The sequence below is a fragment of the Pongo abelii genome, chromosome 7, assembly GCF_028885655.2.
Source record: "Pongo abelii isolate AG06213 chromosome 7, NHGRI_mPonAbe1-v2.0_pri, whole genome shotgun sequence".
Lineage (NCBI taxonomy): Eukaryota > Metazoa > Chordata > Mammalia > Primates > Hominidae > Pongo > Pongo abelii.
In genome coordinates this window covers 124,828,352-124,851,413 of record NC_071992.2, presented here as the reverse complement: position 1 = coordinate 124,851,413, position 23,062 = coordinate 124,828,352, and positions in this window count along the sequence as shown.

The window sequence follows — 23,062 nt, the reverse complement described above, 5'->3', positions numbered from 1 at the left end:
TCTATGTGCACAACAGTGAACATAGAGTTTATCTAGTCTCTAGTAAGGGATCCAGGGACAGAGAGAAAGTCAAACTGAGTGCTTACTATGTGCCAGGCATTCTGCGTTCATGTGCAGTGTCTTGCATAATCTCCCAACACATCGAATAATAAAGGCTTCAGAACCGTGGAGACAGATGACCTGAAGTTTGAATGCCTGCTCCTCTACTCTTGTAATGACATCTGAGCCAAGTTTCTTCATCTGTAAAATGAGAATAATACTGTTTGCCTTGCAAGACTCTGATAGAACGTAAATAAGAAAAGTTAGAGAAAAATGAAAACAAATCCTTTTCTCATATTCCATCATAACAGCTACCATTATCTTAAGTGAGATTCTTTGTAACTGCAGAATATGAGTTTTTGTAGGTACTTGGGATCCTATATGTTCATGCTGATTATCGGCTGATGAAAAACTGAATTGGGCCAATTGTCAGATGATTACTGATCATCATGATAAAACATAATATTTTTTTGCTTATGCTCCTTTCTCCTCCTCATCCTCCTTTTCCTTCTTAATTTCCTCTTCCTCCTTTTTCCCACTCCCTCTTTCTCTCCTCCCTTCCTTCATCATCATCATCATCATCATCATCATCATCATCATGTGGAAACTGCTTATTTGGATGTCTCTTACTTCCACCATCATAAATACATCCCTCCAAGAAAGAAATTTACATCTCCCTTCATGAGCGGAAAAACAATTTGGAAAACAGTCTTTTGTTTAATTGTGGCGTATGGTATGTAAATATCTTGTACTACAATCTTCTAGATCTTGAATAGTCATAACTCCAATCATCAGCATGCCATGTGGCAAAATATTAATATTTAATTATTTTTTGTTTTAAGACAATCTCACTCTGTTGCCCAGGCTGCAGTGCACTGGCGTGATCTTGGCACACTGCAACCTCAGCCTCTTGGGTTCAAACAATTTTCCTGCCTCAGCCTCCCCAGTAGCTGGGATTACAGGCACCTGCCACCGCACTTGGCTAATTTTTGTATTTTTAGTAGAGACAGAGTTTCACCATGTTAGCCAGGCTGGTCTCAACCTCCTTAACTCAAGTGATCTGCCTGCCTCGGCTGCCCAAAGTGTTGGGATTACAGGTGTGAGCCATGGTGCCCAGCGTAATTATCTTTTAAACAAAATAGCTTTTACCATACCAAAACCCAACAAAATCCTGTCATTTGGTTGAATTGTTTTTAACATTCATAGTGTTAAAACTTAAAAGATTCTATCAATGAGCACTCTGACAAAAGACTGTTCTTCATTGCCATTTATCCAGACCACAGAGTTCATGTGTTTATATTTATCTTTGAATTTTATTGAACCTTGTCCACATTCTGCCAAATTAGCAAAAGTAACTGTTCTGGAATACAAATGACATTAAGAACAGTTGCTAAAAATTGAACTCATTTTCTCCTGATACTGAAATGGCATAATCAGTGATGCCCCCTGCTGCTGAGTGGATCCATAGGAGGGAAACCAGGGTACCAGAGCAGGAAGAGGGTAGAACCACCAGCCTTCAGCCATACCTTATACAAATGATGAGCTCAGGAAAGAACTTCTTGGAACAGAATATAAGGGGGCTAGGAGAGACAGAGGCTAGACCCTAAAGAGTAAAATATGAAGCTGAAAGAGATTTTGAGTGATAAAGGTTCAGTAGTGATGCTGCCTTATGTCAAAGAGCATTATAAGGTCAAAGTTGTTTTTTATAATCTCAAAAGAGCATTGTTGAGCTGAAAAAGAGAAGCCATGGGTCAGGAAACAAAGGAACAACTCAGGCTGGAGGCAGGAAAATTTTAATATGGTTATTGGCACACGGAACTGATGGGAAGCAAGTAACACAAAAGCCTAAGTTTGTAAGGGAAATACATTGCCAAAGAACCCATGAGCCTTAGACTATTTGAGCCTTAATAAACAACACTTGAGTCCGCAAACTTGTAGCAGTAGGAAACAGGCTAGAAAATGTGTTATAACAGCCCCCAAAGAGGGCATGTTCCTGAATATTTATTTTAGATGTGGCCATAGATAAAACAAAAGGAAGAAACTCCTAGGGCCTTGAATGAGGGGCCTTGGAAACAATGGACAAGTGATTCCTTCCAGAGAGAAGGACAGGGCATATCCAAGGAATTTACCCCACCCACAGGGCACAAAATACATCACAATGCCTGACTGACATAGTTTCAGCATTCTGATGAACCAATGATTATGTCAGATTGTTTCTTATGGTTATCATGTCCCTCTTCCATTATTATATGTTTTACATGAGGTGTAACATATCTTCTGTTTATAGTTTGCCAGATCACAACATCTGGCAACTTTATGAGAATACTATGTACATTTTGGAGGTCTTGGATTTGGAGCTGGAGGCATGATCTGGATGGGTCCTTTAGTCTTCCTCCTTGGGAGCTGAGTCTTCGTGTGTAAGAAAGGATAGACTAGCCAAGTGTTGTGGCTCACACCTGTAATCACAACACTCTGGGAGGCTGAGGCAGGAGAATCACTTAAGGCCAGGAGTTGGAGACCTGCCTGGGCAACATAGTGAGACCTGGTCTCTACAGAAGAAAAAAAAAAAAGGAAGGGAGAGACTATGGCACATCTGCCAAAGATCCATGCCCATTTACTTTGTGTAGAGTTTTTGCTAGAGAACAGCAGCCTAAACAAGGGTTGCATTTCCCAGTTCTCTTTCCACTTAGGTAGGTCCAAATGGCTAATTGGCACCAAAGGAATGTGAGCAAAGTGACATGAATTACCTCCTGGCTCTAGTGGTTAAGAAACCAGCATGCCTTTATGCACTTCGCTTCTCAATCTGGTGGCTGGATGAAGCTGCCTAAGAACTTACAGAAGCCACATTGAAGACGTAAATCCTCCAGCAGCCTGGTTTGGGGGGCTGTCTGCGTCACTATTATTGAGAACCTTAGGCTGTTAAAGGCTCTGTCATCTTCCAGGATTACTCTGGTTGTTAATATCTAGCTGGCAGACAGAAAAAGGGACAGCGTTGGAGATTTTGTGGGAGGTTTTCAGTCCAGTTGGTTAGCACTTGGTATTATTGCCACATCCAGCTGCAAGGGAGGTTGGGAAATGTAGTCCAGCAGTATATCTGGGAGAAAGAAGAAATGAGTTGGAACAGCTAGCCAGTCTGTTCCACAAGGTATGACCTGCTTATGGTTAATTTCCTATTTAATGTTTGCTTTTCTACTTATTTTCTTCATTTCTACATATCAAAATCTCCCTCTAGTTCACTATGAGCTTTGCCTTCTTTTTTCCTCAAGTGAATTAGGTTAAGTATCTCATGGTAAAATCTCAGTTTAGATCACATTTGGTGTATAAGTCATATATGGCTGCATAATCTATTACCCCAAAGTGTAGTTTAAAAAATTAAACTTTTATTATCCCACAGTTGTCTGTTGGTCAGGAATTTGGGAACAGCTTAGCTGTGTGGTTTTGGCTCAGGGTTTTCTCATAAGGTTTCAGTCACGCTGTTGGCTAGGGTTATGGGCATTTTAAGGCTTGCCTGTGACTGGAGGATTCGATTCCAAAATTACTCACTCACATGGCTGACAAGTTTGTGCCGGCTGTTGGCAGGAGGTCTTGATTTGATTCCTTACTACTTGGACCTCTCCATAGGGCTTCTTGAGTTTCCTCCAAACAAGGCTGCTGGGTCCCCTGAGGAGAGGGACCCAAGACAGAAAGGAAGCTGCAAAGAATTTTATGGCCCAGTTTTGGATGTCAAACACTGTCACTTCCACCTCATCCTATACATTAAAATAGTCGCTAACTCCAGCCCACAGTCCAGGATAGTGAAACTAGGCTCCACTGTTTTAGGGGAGGAGTGTCAAGAAGGAATGCGTACCTATTTTAAAACCTTCACTCTCAGTATTTTGATTTTTCTAAATCCTTCTATTTTCTTTAGTGTTGCTAATATAGTACCTCTTTACTTAATTAGTATTTTAATTATATGTCTATTTTAATTCCTATTTTAGGAACGTTAACTGTATCTTTTTTTAGGATATATTGATGAGAGTGTTGAATTTAATCTTTAAAAAATCAGAGCTGACTTTGAGCCTTGCAGAGAAAAATCAGGCTCTCAAGCTAAATGGAAGGAAACAGGTCTGTGCGTGTGTGCTCCAATGAATAATAACTGACCTGAGTGCAGAGCTGGGCACTGCACTTCCAAATTTAATATGTGTATCATGATTTGGAGGAAAACTTCCAGTTCCAGTCTCTTCCGTTCCTTTTCAGTGCCAAATTTGCCCAATTCTCAATCAAAATATCCATAGTTATCTAACGTAGTGGAGAATCTTTACTACATCATATTAATAAGTAACTTACTTATTGATGCTTACATAGGTTAATAATAAAATTTAACACTATTGAGTGCTTATAATGTGCCAGGCCCCAGTTCTCACATTTATTCATTGAATCCCCATGACAATCCTGTGAGGCAGGTCCTTTTATTATCCTTATGCTATGCATGAGCAAAGTTAGACTTATCATAGAAATTATTAGCTTCCCCAGGGTCACACAGCTCATGAGTGGCAGAATTGGGATTCAAATCCACTTAGTACACTTGCTTGAGGTTAAAGTTACCAAGTGGTGTAGCTGAGGCTTCCCATCCAGATCTGACACAAAAATTCATGCTCTTTTCATCTACAGTAGGCTGCCGTTTACTTCTGTAGTTCTTTTCACCCAAACTGCTTGCCCTTCCCTCCGCCAAGGCCAACCTCATGGATGATTAGTCACATTATCATTGATCTCTCCCTTCTTTAAATGGCTGTAGCACTTTGTATGTATTCCAGAAGTCACTCAGTATAGGCTGCCTTAATTGATCACTAATTGTTTCAAGCATGGGTAGTTTCTTTCCAACTAGACTTTAAAACTCTAGGAGAGTAAGGACCCTCTCTTATCTCCACAGAACCCAGATCAATACTAACTTATACTAGTCACTTGATGGTTTTTCCTGACTTGCAAAGATGGGGACATCCCATCTAGCCATATACAAGTCAGCTGGGCCCCAATGCCAACACAGCCTCTTACCTTGGTTTCCAGTATAGGAAAATGACCCAAGGAAGAAAAAACTCTCTAAAGGAAAATCACAAGTCAATTAAAGTTAGAAAACATGACCCAAAGGAAAACATAAAAGAACAATGAATTCCACTTGGAGAGCCAAATGCTAAGGCATGACTTAATAAAAATGTACTAGTTTACAGTAGCTAATATACACTCAATAATTAGTATATAATAGTTAATAGAAATATTCACTCTAACCAGGAATCAAAAATTCAAATTAAAATATTAAACTATGGTAAAATATGGTAGTTTTTACCATAAAAATGGAAATTATGTTTCTTTTTTTAAAGTAACATTTAATGTTGCTATGAAAGATGATACCTCATACATTACTTTTCGGAGCATCCATTAATACATTTCTTACTGGAACATAATTTAACAGTATGTATCTGGAGTCTTCAAGGTATCCTTTCTCCCAGCATCCTGCTTCAAGGAAATTTAGAATAGAAATATTCAAAAAGATGGATAAAAGTTTATTTATAAAGACAGTTATCACTGAATTAGCTAAAAAAAAAAAAGGAAATACTAAAAAAACCTCATATCTCAACAACAGGGAGATTGCTGATGGTGTAGGCCCATAAACTAGATCGCTGTACAACCACTAAACATAATTTGCAAAGATCTTTAAGAATCTGGAGAAATGTTTATAAAGTAACATTAAGTGAAGTAGCTGATGATGCAGCGCTTTCTCTCAAATATAGAATCATCCCAATTATGTGCTATGTATGTGATTTATATATACATAAGACCAGACAGAAACATATTGAAATATAAACAGTGTTATCTCTGCAGTAAAATTATTGATAATTTTTTTGTATTTTGTTATGTGTTCTAAATTTGTCTTTCCTTTTTTCTAAATATGCTTTAAATTTTTTAGCAAACATTTATGTAACACTCTACGTCAGCACTGAGTCAAGGAATTTATAAATATTAACTCATTTAATTTAATCTTCCTAAGTTCCCTATGAGGTAGGTAGTTTTGTTACATCCATTTTATTGATGATGACATTGAAGTGTAGAGAGGTTAAAATATTTCCCCAAGGTCACACAGCTAGTATATGGTGTTAAGTCCATATGCTTAACTATGCTATGACAGTGAAAAACTTTGAAATGAGGAAACAAAATAAAATAATGCCTAATTAGAGAAAATAGTAAAGTATGAATTAATTACCTTGACCTCCCCAGGTTAACATAAGAGGATAAGAAAGCAACCTGAAGAACTCAGTTATCCATCAGGAAGACTATTCTGATGTCAGGATTGTTACACTGGAGTGAGTAACAAGGGACGATGTGGGACCTTCTCAGCGAGACCAGAAAAATGAGATTGGTTCTCCTCTGAACAGCTCATGTCTTCATGCTGAGGGTAGGGGTAGGAAGGAGGCTCTCAAGGTCCCTTCCAGGCCTAGGATTCAGTGATTCATGAAATCATGAAGCAAGGTGGCAGGACCCAGTTTTTCCTTTACTTACATTTATGCTCTCATCTTTTAAAGGAGCCACAAAAATGAGACTGCTTCCTGTAAATATAATATCTTAATATCTTTTTCTACAGCTGAGACATAATCCAAGTACTTTCTAAAAAGAGAGAGAGTCCGCTGTTCTCTTACCTTTCTTCTCAGACTTGAATAAGCCGACTGAGGAAAACAGAGTAGAAAGAAGAAACTGTCAGCATATTGTCAGGTAAGTATAGGAATTACACCATATAAATAGCTACCATGAATAATTTATATGGAAGCTAGATGGCATTATTTGTGCTGAACTGTACTTCATCCATTTTCCTTCCTTTTATTTTGGGGTTTTTATGAGTTTAGGTTTTGTGTCATTATATACATCGGAGGAAAAATAAATATCTGTTTAACAATAAAAACATTCAAATTTGTTAAAAGGCCTATAAGATTCTGGGAAGTTTTTGTTGTTGTTGTTGACCTCTATCTAGTTTCAGTAGAAGAACAATTTAGTATAATAATTGCTATTTTTTCTCACTATACTAAACCATACCAGTTTTTTAAAAGGAATCATTTTATTTTATAACAGTGGACCCACTCTGCAGCTTTTTACTCACAAATTGAACTTCCTCTTTCTCCTCCTCTCTGTATTTGGTCATATTCACAAAGTCTGTCCATGACCCACTTGGTAGGTGGAAACATTTCTGACAAGATCTATTGATCTATGGAGAAAGTCCAATGAAACAAGGACTAAGTAAGTAATGAAAAATTTTACCTAGGAAACAGCAATAAAAAGCTAAGATATGATGTGATAAAGCTCCATAAAAGATATTTGTAGGGCACTGTAATACCAGGCTTAAAAAAAAAAAAAAAGATGCTAGAAGGGAAATTGGAAACTGGCCCCAAAAAGTGTTAATAGATAACAAATAAGCACTTCTTGTGAGACTGTTGAAGAGAAAACTCATAAAACTTAGAAAGGAATTCACACATATCTTAAGATTGAATCTCTACGGGGACAAAATGATCATCGTGCACCTGTTTTAGAAAGGTGGTGAATTAAAAAAATATATATATTGCTCCTCTTTGGCTTACAGAAAGTAGTAGAGAGAGAAGCCCAGGCTAGGAATATAATCTGTGTATGGTAAAGAGAAAAAGTGGAATGGCAAATGTCTCTGCCAAAGTACATGGTCCCGTCCCTTTATTTACTAAAATAATAATAATAAATAAATAAAGAGAAAGCTGTGGCCTAGTTTGGGGTCAGAGAGAGTGAGTGGAAAGGACAACCCACTACTCTATATGAGAAATAATGAAGAATTTGAGGGTTGGGCACAGCCAACTAGGGAGAAAAGAGGATAGCAGAGAGAAAACAACAGAGGCAGAGGGCTCAAGAAGGTGGCTGTGGGTGGAGGCTTAAGAAGGAAAAATGCGCTTGCTGAGAAATTCTCAGTTGCAAAGATGGTTGAAGGACTTTGAAGATCTGTGATGTGACTTTTTTTTTTTTTTTTTTTTTTTTTTTTTTGAGATAGAGTCTTGTTCTGTCGCCCAGGCTGGAGTGCGGTAGTGCAATCTTGGTTCACTGCAACCTCCGCTTCCCAGTTCAAGCAATTCTCGTCCCTCTTGAGTAGCTGGGAATACAGGCACAACACACACCATGCCCAGATTTTTTTTTTTATTTTTATTTTAGTAGTAGTAACGTACTACTACTAAAAATAGTGTTTCACCATGTTGGCCAGGCTGGTCTTGAACTCATGACATCAAGTGATCCACCCGCCTCGGCCTCCCAAAGTGCTAGGATTATAGGCGTGAGCTTCCATGCCCTGCCTCATGTGATATTTTTAATATTAAGCTGTTCCCTATTCCAAATTGTTCTGTATGTTGTCTCTCAATATCTTCAAACTTTGCATACAAGTCAGTCACACGTAACAGCCTCATGTCAAAGGGTCCATGGGAAATTTAAGGATAAGACATGGAAAAGAAGGCATGCCCCTTGGAATTACCCTTCTACTGAGGTCTACTTGGCAAAGGTGACAGCAGTTGACAGAGATGGTTGTTCAAGAATTCCATGATCCTTAGGGAAACAGGTGAAGGTTTGAGCCAGACCTGAGAGCAGCAGGTAGGAGCTGGTGGTAGCAGAAAAGCAGACCCTCATATGCACCCGCTCACCTTCAGTTTTTCCCAGACCTACCAGAGGAAGGTGGGCATTGAAGAGAGTTGTGCTATGACAGGGGAGGGAAGTGGGGGTGTGAAAGGCTACAACACTTGGGTTACAGGAGGAGCTGGTGGTATTGTGGTCAGAGACAACACCTATGTATGCCATGATTATATAAATTGAATTTTTCTATAGATAATGCAAGAGGTACTAATTTTTTTAAATGAAAGTAGCATAATCAGATTTTAATGTTAGAAGGAAAACTCAGATGATAGGATCGAGATGAGATTGGAAAAGTAGGTGAGGATAGTTGGGAAGATTAGGAAGGGTCCGAGGATAAATAATAAACTAGGATGGCGAAGGGAGAAACCAAGAGGAGGCAATAAATTAGTCATTTCAAAGGTCAAATCAATAAAGTTGATGGTTAATTTGAATGGGGTGGAGAAGTGAAGGAAATTGCTTGAATTATTAGTCACTAGCCAAGGTATGGAAAGCTTAGGAAAAAGCACGAGGTTTAATGGGAAGGATATGTTGAGTTTGAGGTCTGTGGGGAACACCTAAGTGAAGATGGCTAATGGTCAGTGGAAGTATGGGTCTGGAGTACTGGAGTAAGGCTGGGCTTATTTATGATATAAAGTTTTGTGACAATATTCTCTCAGCCCAAAATTGGGATCCAGAGTTTTTCCAATTTCCAATGGCCAGTGAATTTATTTTCATGAAATTTTTACAAATACATGTGGAAGTGTATCATTTGATTTCAACTAATCTTCTTTGAGTAAAAGAATAAAGCCACTTGAAATCAAAATGTCCCTGAAGAAAAAAGGGTATATGGTTACTATACTTATACTTCATCTATTTCAAAAAGAATTGATGTAATTTAGATGTTAGACCAAAGCTTAATGATAAAAAAGATTAATTAGAAATTGATAAGAAAGAGAAGAAAATATAAGTAACTAGATCCCTGAAATTAGTCAATAACCCCAATACAAGTTTAAGTTAACTTGAGATTTCTGTTAAAATTAAGAAGGGGTGAAGAATATTTGATCAAAGTTACAAAGTATTTGATAAAAATGAAGGCCAGTATTAATTTAGGGAGAGAAACACTTCTTGACACAAAATTCTATGGAGAATTTATCACACAGATCTGTATATAAAGGACAGTGAGTAACAGTGAAAAATGGTTTTACCAAAGCTGCAGAAGTGTTCTCAAAATGGATCCTTCCTATATTGACCCTATTTAAAAGCTAAAGACATAATATTGAGTCCAAAGGGAAGATACCTTTTTTCAGAAAACTAAGATACCATGGCTCAAGTAGGTTGCTTTTGGATGATAATTAAAGGAATGGGGCCAGACATCTTTTGAGGATTGGATAGTGAACATGTTCTGCTAATGCTCAAATCTTAAATATTTTCAAGCAAGCTTCTGTCAAAATTGCTGAATGTCTACTCTTTTGTTGTTGAATTCTCTGATGAGTGTTTAGGTTTTTGACATTCTGTGTATAGATGAAAGTAAATTTCAAATTCTTCAGGTTTCAGACTGTGATGGTTAGTATTGAGTGTCAACTTGACTGGATTGAAGGATGCAAAGTATTATTCTTGGATGCATCTGTGAGGGTGTTGCCAAAGGAGATTAACATTTGAGTCAGTGGACTGGGAGGGGTAGACCTACCCTCAATCTGGGTGAGCACCATCTAATCAGCTGCCAATGCAGCTATAATAAAGCAGGCAGGAGAAGATGGAAGAGCAGACTTGCTGAGTATTCCGGCCTTCATCTTTCTCCCATGCTAGACTCTTCCTGTCCTCAAACATCACACTCCAACTTCTTCAGCTTTTGGACTTTTGGACTTACACCAGTGGTTTGCCCTGGGGCTTTTGGGCCTTTGGCCACAGACTGAAAGCTGCACTGTCGGCTTCCCTACTTTTGAGGTTTTGGGACTCGGACTGATCACCACTGGCTTCCTTGCACCTCAACTTGCAGACAGCCTATTGTGAGACTTTACCTTGGGATTGTGTGAGTCCATTTTCCTTAATAAACTCCCTTTCATATATACATCTATCCTATTTGTTCTTCCCACTAGAGAACCCTGACTAATGCAAAGACCTATGGGAGAAGAGTTGAGACTGTATTGTGAAAGTTTTGGAGGCACATTTTATGGTGGCCCACGTGGAAGACCTTACCATGTTTCCATGAATGAGGGCCTCTACAAATTTTGTAAAAGTCCTTCTAACTTGGAAAATTACTTTGCATCTATTTAATCCCTTATAGAATTTTACCACTGAAGGTTAAAGAATATAATTTTGGCTTGGAAACTTCAATAATTTGTCATCCCAGCCAAAAAAAGCAAACTCTTTATTGCCTCTACAAAGAACATGTCTATGAACCCATAAAATCCAAATGAAATAACCCAATACTTCAGCTCTCTTTTGATTAGTTAAAAAGAGAGAGAGAGAAAGAAAGAAGAAAGGAAGGAAGGAAGGAAGGAAAGGAGAAGTAACCCCCAAATTAATAATATAATAATAAAGTTATCCCTCATTGCTGCTTTCACTGGACACCTTCAAATATTATCTCTTTTAAAATCCTACTGGATGAGGTCATTTAACCATACCTATTTAAATATTAGGGAATACCAGTAAATGCAAGTCTTTTCATTGTTAATTAGATTATGCTAGTGCTACTGAAAATAATCTGCCAATATACTTGTTGCTTTTTCCAAAGCTCTGATATGAACCAAACAGTTTGGTTCTTACACATTTGTTTTCACATTTAGAGAGAAAGCCTACCCCAATAAGAAAAACTTGTCAAAATGCTTATGAGCACTTTAGATTTTAGATAAGAATACTCCATTCCATTTATTGTATGTAAGTATAATAATTTAGGACAATATGTACAGTCAATCTGTTTAAAAATTCTGTCTCTATAGATCGTTAAGTATGTGATAAATCTTGAGCTGTTATTAATGTTGAAAGTAACTAAAGATGGCCAGGCGCGGTAGCTCACGCCTGTAATCCCTATTCTTTGGGAGGCTGAGGAGGGTGGATCACTTGAGGTCAGGAGTTTGAGACCAGCCTGGCCATCACGGCGAAACCCCATCTCTACTAAACATACAAAAAATTAGCCAGGTGTGGTACCGTGTGCCTGTAATCCCAAGCTACTTGGGAGGCTAAGGCAGGAGAATCGCTTGAACCCAGGAGGTGGAGGTTGCAGTGAGCTGAGATTACATCACTGTACTCCAGCCTGGGTAACAGAGTGAGACTCCATCTAAAAAAAAAAAAAAAGGTAGTTCCAAATTGCTAAGACCTTAGTTAGGTTGTGTTTCCTATGGGGTGCCCAAGCTCATCACCATCTCTTAAAGTCCGGGATGATGGAAGCCTCTCAGAATCTTGACTAAAAATTCCAGTATCACTGACAGCGAGAGCAGAGAGTACTCTAAGTAAGGCAGATTTGTCAGACCTGAACCTCTTTTCTCAGGATTGGCTAAATTCTGATCACCAGTTCAAACCTGGAACTCAGTGCCAAGGTCTTTAGTGTAGAAACAGCAAATGTGCACTTATGCAATCTTTAACTCTTACTCCTATTTCCAACCACAAGTTAATCAAGCACAGAGAATGCATTGAAGTTGTGTGCCTGAAAATGGTAACCACATTGACTTCATAGGCTGAAAACGGAAGGGGAAGAGACTAGAAGGCCCAGACACATCAGACCCCTAAAAATGTGATATAGCGGGTGGATGAAGACTGATAAACTCAGCTTCAATGAGTTCTTACGGATTTTCTGCAGCTGGATAACGAGGCAGAGAGTTCATCTCTGGCGAAACTGGAACTAATCTTATTCCTTAAGATGCCTACGAGAGTAAAGAATGTTTTTAAAGACAAGATACAAGCATTTTTAGCAGCCAGCAAATTGTAAGTGGAGATAAGACAGAGTTAGATGAGCTGGAAGAAGAGCTATCCTTCCTTGAATAGCAGTTCAAGCTCATATTCCCTGTGTCACCATTCAGACATGACCTCCGCCAGCTGAGCCTAATGCACAAGCGCAGCGTAAAGAAATACTCTCTCTTAGAATGGCATCCAGCAGGAAGAGGCAGGGCATTTTGTCTCAAACCAACTTGTGCATACAGAGGGATAAGGTATTATCCTCATCTTAAACTCAAAGCACTTTCTATTTCAGAACAGGAAAAAAATGTACATGGCATCCAGGAATTTACTCTTTTATTTAATCTCATTCTCCTGCTTATCAGTTATTACCAGAACTTTATTCTCACCTTTTTAACCCTTCCTTTCCCTTTATCCCTCTAGGAAAGACACATTTTTAATTGTTGGCAAATGTTTGAGGTTTTTGTTTGTTTTAGTTTTAGTGTTTGTTTGTTTAGTCTTGACTATGGAACATGTCCAGCCTATTGAAATTTTATCAAAGCTCTAAGGCTTACAGATGCCACCTGCACTGTTAACTTAGTCTTTCTTCTCCCATTGCTTGCAGTTGGTATGCCATTGCTGTAAATTAGACTGAATCTGCCATTGAGACATCCTCTCCTTTATCTTGTCTGTGTTGTGGAGATGAGAGATAAATTGAATGCCCCAAGAAGAAATGCTATCAAGTTTTCCCTCTATGTGTAGAAATGGCAGTTTCTGAAGGCTCACTTATTCTCAGAACTTCCACCCTCTAGAGTTGATACAAAAGGAAAAAAAGGAGGTAAAAATCCATGTTTACTAATTATTTTCCCACTGGGAGCCTTTTCACTAACTCTTTTACTTTCTTTTCCAAAATACTGTTATGTCAAGCTGTGTGCATGAAATAATGATTAAATAATCAGAAACCTGTAATATTAAAAGTTGGAAAAATTATTGTCTAATCCTGAGACTATGCAAATTGTCAGTAAGCCTATACCAGGCTGAGGAATAACTCTGGAGATTGTTATAATTTCTCAAATCAAGAATGCTTTTAATTCAGATATGGAATTCCACTAATTGAAATAAGAATACCAGTAAAATAATTAGATCTTTTACTAGAGAGGTGCCTTGCACATCTGCTTTGTGCTAAGTGCTGACATATGTTTACTTATTGCTCTAAACACCGTAATGAAGGGTAGACATTCTTACCCAAGGTATAAATTAATGCTTCTTGGTGGCATTCATGGTCATTCCCAAATAATCTAAACCACAGATACTAAATTCAAATGCCAAGTGTCAATTGTTTCTTTTATGTTATTTATAATATCTCCAAAATTGGTGAATATTACAGTTGAGTTGCATTTTAAACATTCGAATACTATGCAAACTATTTCATGCCCAGATTTGTGTTTATGTGGCTAAATCTCAGGAAAAGATTTTTAGTGCTTTAGAGGCACAGTTAACATTTTTCAGAATTACTTAAAATTCATCTCTTTGCCTTTACCTTCTTGGGTTCTGTTTTCCCTTGTGTCTGACTCACAACATCTACTTTATGTAGGATGGTCTAAGGCATAATAGATGGGAATGTTACAATGGGGAAAAGGGTTGGTTTCCTGAACTTATCAATGGGAAGAGAGGAAAGGTTTAATTGGGATTCAGCCAGATGCATGGGATAATTCATTCCATGAAATATGGATTAGATGAACATAAAGAAATATGGGAATGACTGTGGAAAGGTAAAATAAAAGAAAACAATTTGGAGGAAATGTATTCTTATGTGTGCTTTCATTTATTTAATAATTTTTATTGATTGCTAAATTCTAGAGATTTTGCTAAGCAATGGAATATAAAGGCAAACAAAGCAAAACTAGAAGCTACCTGTCCTCAAGGAGTTTTTCGTTTTGTTTTGTTTTTAAATATGAGGAGGTCTCACTTCATTGCCCGGGCTGGCCTCAAACTTCTGGTCTCAAGCAATTCTCCCACTTCTCCCACCTCAGCCTCCTGAGTAGCAGAGATTACGAGTGCATACCACTATGCCCTCTATTGAATTTGAATCTAGCAGAGGAGACAGGTATGAATCAAGTAATTACATAAGAGTACCATTCGAATTAATGATAAGTACAAGAAAGGAAAAAGATGGGGAGATATGAGAATGTATCATGGGGAAAAAGTATATATAAGGAAATGATGCTGGAGCTGAGACCTGAAGCTTGACTGGTGGGAAGATAAATGCCGTTAGTCATTGAATTTTGACACATTTAAGATCGGTTCTACTCATGGGGCTGAGTTCAAAATCCCTGAATACTTACAACAGATAAACAAAGGAACTGAAAACAGGAACACATTAAGAAATCACACAAAATGAGGAGCTGACATTAAGTCCTGAGCCTGCATATTACTAACTGTGCTTTGAAGGATTTTCAGCTGATTCATGAGAATCAGCTATTTGTCCTTAAGAGAATGCATGAAATAATTCAGAATATTTTCTTTAGGTCACAGGAAACCCAGCATGTTGGAAGCTGGAATCCATCATGTCAAAGTGTATTATCTATTTGTATTATTTGAATCTCTGAAATGTTAGTTAGGTGCAATTGGAGAGATGATGGAGATGATAGTCTATGCCAAGTTTATTTGTGTGCAAAGAGGCTTTCATTCATGAAGCACAGTTGTTTCTGCCCCAAAATCTTATTGAAGATGATGTCTATCCTGTCAACTTTGGCCTCTGGTGTTAATAGCAGGAAGAATGAAACACTATTAAATTATTTCTGAACTTCACTGGATTGAATTCTGATCAGCTCAGAAGTGTAAGAGGGATTGCATTAGGTGGAGAAAGAGTCTTTAAGGGCCTTTATTCCAAAACCAAAGGGCTCCAAGCCCTGTGATGGGTCTGTTTTGTGTTGTGACTTGATAGCAAATCATAGTGTTTGACTAATTTTTTTGGAACAGAGAGCTATTTGTATATTTTTTGTAATAAACCCTTGAAATATATTTCATAAGGGAATTACCTAGCTTTTTGAAAGATTGGTTGATGTTATAAATGTCCTCATGCAAGGACTAAAGAGAGAAGAAAAAACTCAGTTATACCACCCAGGAGAGCATTAAAGCTCCATTTTATTTGGATAGATAGGAGAATAAGAAGAGGGTAACATATTTTTGCCTGTGGCTTCTCTGAACAAAGACCTTGGATATGAGACTATCCATCTCCAGCTCCAGATGATTTTCCTGAACACGAATAAGAGGGTCAGTTTACAGCCTGTTAAAATATCCTCTCTAATAAGATGGAAACTGCATCTTTGTTTCAGACATGGCCTAGGTACAGAACTGTACCTATGGCTGTCATTTGTAAGGATAAAATAAACAATTTTCATAGATCATTATTAATAAAAGTTTACATGTATTGTAGACTTACTGTGTTTCATCCTCTGTGCAGATCTCTTTATATTGATTATCTTATTTCATGTTTATAATAATACTATGAGGTAGGTTCTATTTATATGTTGGGGAAACCAAGGTGTAAAGAGATTAGAAAACCTAATGTAAGATCAAGTAAGTGGATAATCTTGGACTAGAGCCCAGGTTTCTGACTCCTGAAACCATGCTTCTAACCACTATAGTGTACTGCTTTTCATCCCCAGAGTCTAGTATTTAGTTTCAGTTATACTGGTGATGTTTAGTGGATTGATGGAGGAACTAATTGATGAATGAATAGAAACCAAAATAAGGTAAATGAATTCAATTAGTTTAATAGATTCTCTTGCAAGGGAAAAATAGAGGGAAATTTAGTAAAAGTAATAACATTTAACACACACACACACACACACACACACACACACACACAGACACCAAACCACTTAAAAAGAACCCCATACAAGAGGAGAACACTGCAATTAGAGGAGGCCCCTTTAACTGACAGAGTCAGCCAGCAATGACCCAATCCCAGAGCAAACAAGTCATCTCTTTTCCCTTCTGCCTGGCAGATTGGCTTCAGTGCCGAACCAGTAAAAGCTTGGGGTTGTAGCACTCACAGGTTCACTATAGATCATGGTGTAGGGTTACATTGCTGTACCCTCTCCAGGTAATGACACCCTTGGCTAAGGCTCACATCAGACACCAGCTATCAGGCATGACATTGCTACAGCCAGACTACAAAGTGACATGAGAGAATTTTAAAAAAGGGCAAGGGGATAATTGCATCTCTTCCAAGGAGAGCTTCAGGCAGTCAGCCAAGTAAAGCTAAGTTAATGTTGCAGTCAGAGCAAGAACAAGCCACAAGCATTTGCTGCCTCTCACACTCCTGCCAATAGATGCATTCTGTCAAAACTGCACTCAGAATGGGCTTGCTAATAATCATCAAGTTCTGCTACTAGCAACTCATCTCTTCAGATAGTGTCTGTGCCCAGCACAGCCTCTGTGACTGCGCATTGCTACCCTGGTGCACTTGGGTTTTCAACCCAGATCACCAGTCCCAAGAGACTGGCTGACCCTTGTTCTGCTTCGCCTAAGCTGCTGGAAGTTCTACTTGCAATCAAGCAAAAAGGCCTTCAGACCTATTATATGGTCTGTTTGTCAAAGTGCTCTGAATGTCATAGTGGAAGCCTTTCTGTTTCTCTCTCTCTCTCCCTCTCTCTCTCTCTCTCGCTCTCTCTCTCTCTGTTGCCCAGGCTGGAGAGCAGCAGTACAATCCCGGCTCATAGCAACCTCCAACTCCCAGGTTCAAGCAATTCTCTTGCCTCAGCCTCCTGAGTAGCTAGAACTACAGGCATGTGCTACCACACCTGGCTAATTTTTTGTATTTTTAGTAGAGATGGGGTTTCACCATGTTGTCCAGGCTGGTCTTGAACTCCTGACCTCAAGTAATCCACCTGCCTCATAGTGGAAGCCTTGTAAGCCATGCTTTACATCATGCATATTAGATGATTGAACAGTGTGAAACTGTTCCTGTTATGGGTCAAAATATATAATGGTTTAACCCAGCACATTTATCTTACCCAATTTTGTACAAAGCATATACCATGAAATTTAAATCTCATTTCACCTCATTCTCTCATTTCTCCTCCATAGAAGCATCCGTCTTTAACAATTTGTGTAAACTTCCAAATATTTTCATGGATATGCTTACACAGATTTGTTTCTAAGCATATATATTTCTTACACCAATGAGACCACATCTGTGTACATACAGTGCCATTCTCCTTTGCCTTGCTTGTTTTTACTCAGTTTATATCAAGGATCTTTTCTTCTCAGCCATTAGAGAGCTACCCCATTCATTTTGCATTTTCACTTTCTGGACACATCATTATTTAATCAGTGCCCTTTCAGTTGTTTCAAAAGTTTTGCTATTACAAACATTGCTGCAATACGTACCTTTCTATATTTATCTTTTTATTACATCAAATATATTCATAGAATAAATTACTAGAAATATAATTGATGAATAATCGGTATATGCATTTTACATTTTGATAGATGCTGTCAAATTGCCTTCCAAAGACATTGGAATTTACCCTTTCACCAATAGCAGATGAAACAGTTCACTTTTCTTAATACTTAATCCACCCTCACAACTGTTACAGATAATTGTGTTTTTTAAAAAATAAACAAGGCAGTACAGATTAGAATTGTAGCTTATCTTACCCCTCTTCGATCTCATATCCCTTTTTACTTCCATTGACATTACAGCCATATTAAATTTGTTTATTATTCCCACAATTTTTAATACTGTTACTTCTAATACATGTATTTTATGGATGCATTTTAAATACGAATGCTTTATACATTTACTTTAAATAAATATTATATATATTATTTGGACACATGTCTTTAAGCATTATATAAATCATGTAGTATGGTATCATCATTTGGCAGCTGGATTTTTTTAAAATCACATTTTATTCCTGGAATTTACCCTTTATCTATATAGCTTTGATTTAGTTTATATTTTTCACTGATATATATACCCAGTACCCATTGTAAATGGTGGAATATGCTACCATTTATTTTTCTAACATCCTATTGATGGGAATTTATATTGTTTTATACATTTTTAAAATTTTTTTACTGTTGTAAACAATATGATAATGAACATTTTGCTCTTCTTTGGTTTGAGAATTTCTCTGATAGGTCCAAGGGTGTGAGCATCTTCAGGTTTGCTAAATGATACCACTTTGATCTCATTTATTCTCCCATCAGCCATGCATTAGCACTGTCATTACTCAGCATCCTCCATAGCACTTAATATTGTCCAACTAAAAAGGTTTGCTAATCTGATAGGGGCAAATTATATTTCTTATTGTCTCAATTTGCTTTTCCTCCAGTACTAACGTGATTGCACATCTTTTTATACATTTCTTGGCCATTTATACTTCCTGTTTTGTGAATTGGCTTTACATGCATCTATCCTTCACCCAACTGAGGTCAAGAGAGTTAAGCCTCCTGGTCATCTCTGTGCTTGGTAGGGTTTTTCTAATGTATTCCTTCACAGAGGATACAAATTTTAGGGATCTTTGGTATATGCCAGAGTTTCAGTTCATATGCTTTCTTACTGGTTTTCAGCATTCCCTTCGTTTCTGCTTTATATTTTAAAATATATTTTTTCCGTTTTGTTTTATTTTGTGGTTTTATTTATTTATTTTTGTAAAGGGATTTTTAGGGTCATTTCTCCAAGCTATTTCTGGAACAGGAAGTCTGTTAAATTTACTTGTAGGTTATTATAAAATTCTTATAGAATTCATTAAACGATAGAGCCTAGTTACTTATATCTCTAAGAAAGCAGCTGCATAACTGTCTGAAAGGTGTTCTGCTTTTGAAAATTCCATTTTTAAATTCTTGAGAGACAAAAGAATTCAACTCTTCTCTTGATAGCACAGGAGAGAAAGCACACAATCCAACTGAAGAGTGAAAGATGCAGACTTCAGGACATCAAAGCTTCAGTGAGAAACATAATAGTATAGATTTGAGAGTAAGCTACAACATGTTTGCTAAGGGGACATTTCTCCTGATTTGATTTGAGAGGGCAAGCAGGGAGGTGAAGAAGACTTCACCGAAGAAGTCATAGGGAAATTTAGCACATAAATGCATTATTAATTATGGTGTCATTAAGCTCATTTTCCTAAAGCAACTTTATAAATTTTAAAAGTACATATATGGTACTTCTTGGAGGCATTAAAAGCAATGTATTGTTTAAAAAAAAAAACACAGAAGAGAGGCAATTTATATCAGCAAACATGTAAATTGACTTCGTTAAGGTTCTATCTCAGATAAAAGTGACTAACTTACTCTATTATGCAAGCTTGTGAATATCTCTAAAAAACAGCGAAGAATAAATATTCACAATAGTATAATATTTAAAAATCAAGCATCATTTATTTTAAGAACAGTCTGTGTGGAGATAAGTATTGATGTATACAATCGGATGGAATATAAGAATACAAAGAGAGTGTTACTTCTTTTAAGAAGATTTTATTAACTAGGATTACATATTTGTTATCATTAAATTATCCACATTGAAGGTGATCCTAATTATTTAGCCTCCATCTACTACCTACTAGATAAGATGGTCCTAATCTAGCATTACTGTCCTTATTGCAAACAGTAAGAAACACCTGGATGAGGTGTATTAGACCCCAAATTGGGGCTTAAAGGCTTAGCTTGTAGACCTCAAATTAGGAACTGTAAGAACAGGATAAATTCTAATCCTTTTCTATTAATAGTATCTTATTGCTCCTTTGGTTATAGTCCCCTAGCTCCTGAGGAAACAAAAATGATCAATGGAATTAGTGTGGTCCGTGATCAGCGCAGATGTCTGTTGGGAAAAATAATCAGGATTGGCACCGCAACATCAGAACTTATGCTATTACCAGGTAAGTAAACCCTTTCCCTGGTTCAACTTCATTCTTGCAGTTCCTGCAATGTGTATGGACACAGTCATTATGAATACAGCAAGAAAATGGCAGATCTATCCTTATAAGGATACATTTCCTTCCTTCCTTCCTTCCTTCCTTCCTTCCTTCCTTCCTTCCCTCCTCCCCTCACCTCCCTTCCTTCCTTTCTTTCTTTCTCTTTCTTTCTTTCTTTCTTTCTTTTTCTTTCTTTCTTTCTCTTTTTCTTTACAGTGGTTCACTCTGTTCCTCTAAATTTGCGGATATGCATCTGAGGTTATAAAGGAGTGAACAGGTTGATTTGACCTAAGGTGAGCTAAAATTGAGGAGCATAACAGACAGTGGTGTTAACTATACCAAGAATATACTTACTGGAACAGATTCAGAATTTTAGTACCTTCTATCTATTTTTAAGTTAGAAAAGGAAACATAATATAATTTTCCATGTGCTGTTTACTGAAGAAGACAGGTTGGTGTCCAAAAATTCTGTAGAATCAGATACTTTGTATCACATATTAAAAGAGTAATCTACTTTATACACATAGTAAAACCTAATTTCTGTTTCATCAGATGGATTTATACTATTTCTGGAATGCTGCCTTTCATTTACTTCAAGGTGGATAAAACCTAATAGTTTGAAATTTTAATGATAGAATTAAATAACTATGAAAGTTCAGAAACAAATTCATTCCAAATAAACTCTCTCATTTTCAATTGTACTTTATTTTCTTATTACCCAGTATTTTGTTGTTGATGCTTGCATGTGATTAAAATATAATTCCTTGATTCTGGGAATGGCAAACATAAGAAGAAAAAGTACTCCTCATTCCCCCCATTCCCATATTTCTTAATTCCTGATAATATGCTTTTTCTTCCCTATTTTCTCTTTGTCTTTGCCTATACTGTCTCATTTAAACCTTAAGTTAATTTTAATATGGCAATAAATTTACATTGTTATTAATATCCAATGTCTACTGTGAACTTTGTTCTACTCTGACTCTTAACACAGTACTTTTTTGCATGTATCTCCTATTTTAAACAGATGTATTTGACATTTAGTTGCTAATTAAACCAATCATTATCAGAATTCACAATCATGTCTTAAACTTCTATAAAAAAAGCAATTTGTGCGGTATAAAATGTAAAGGTGAGATTGATTTGGATGAGTTATTTTAATACAAAAATCTCAGACTTAGGCCCTGGAGAAATAAAAATCAGTGATGCCAAATAAGCATTTTCTTACAGCATAAAATGTCCTCTTTAAGCTTAAATTTTGAAAGACATTACATAGTTTTAAGTGGGACTTCTAGCCTTATTTTCACGTGCTATGTGTGTAGGTTATATTAGTTTTCTATGCTGTATGACAAAGTATCACAAACTTAGCAGCTGAAAGCGATATACATTTATTATCTCAGTTTCTGTGGTTCGGGCATCCAGGCACAGTTTAACTGTGTCCTCAAATCAGGATCTCAGAGGCTGCAATCAAGGTATCAACCAGGCTGCTTTCTCATTTGGATTACTGATGAGGAATCTGCTTCAAGCCTCACTCAGGTAGTTAGCAGAATTCAATTCCTTGGGATGGTCAGACTAAAGGCAGGCCTTGACTGCAGTGTTCCTGGAGACAGCCTGCAGTTTCTTGCTATGTAATCACTGTGAGGGTAAATTTTATGTGTCCACTTAACTGGATCACAGGGAGCCCAGATATTTTGGCTAAACATTATTTCTGGGTGTGTCCATGAGGGTGTTTCTGTATGAGACTTGCATTTGAATCAGTGGACTGAGAAGGCAGATAGCCCTCCCAAATAGGAGTGGGCATCACCCAATCCATTGCGGGCCTGAATAGAACAAAAAGGCAGAGGAAAGAAGAGATTGCCCCCTCTGCCTGACTCCTAAGCTGGGACATCTATCTTTTTCTGCCCTCAGACTGAGGCTTACACTGTCAGCTCACCTGGTTTGGGCCCTCAGACTTGGACCGAAGTATATCATGCACTTTCCTGGGTCTTCAGCTTGAAATGGTGGATTGTGGAACTTAGCCTCCATAACACATGAGCAAATTTCTCATAATAAATCTCTGTCTACCTACCTAGCTACCTAGCTATCTACTTACCTACCTATCTACCTATCCATCCTATTGGCTCTGTTTCTTTGGAGAACCCTGAGTAATACAGCCACTAACTTCATAAAGTTGGCAAGAAGAGTCTTTAGAATAGTCTGCTAGCAAGGCAAAATCCTACATAATGTAACATAATCACCCAGTGACATCCTATTGTGTTTGCCATATTTTATTGACTAGAAGCTACAAGTCATAGCTTCTGCCCACTGTCAAGTGGAAGGGATCACACAAGGACACCAAGACCAGGAGTCCAGGATCATGATAAGCAGCACCCTTAGGCCTGTCTACCATATAGGTAAATGTAAAATATGTGTTTATTATTTTTATCTTGAATATATTTTAACATTTATTTAAAAACCTATTAACAGTATAAAATGAGAATAAGAACTACATATGGAATTTTCGCATTTGTTGAAATAAAATACATGTCAACAAAAACACAAAGGGGAGTAGGAGATACAATTAATTTTGTCTTTGGTTTCTTCACATT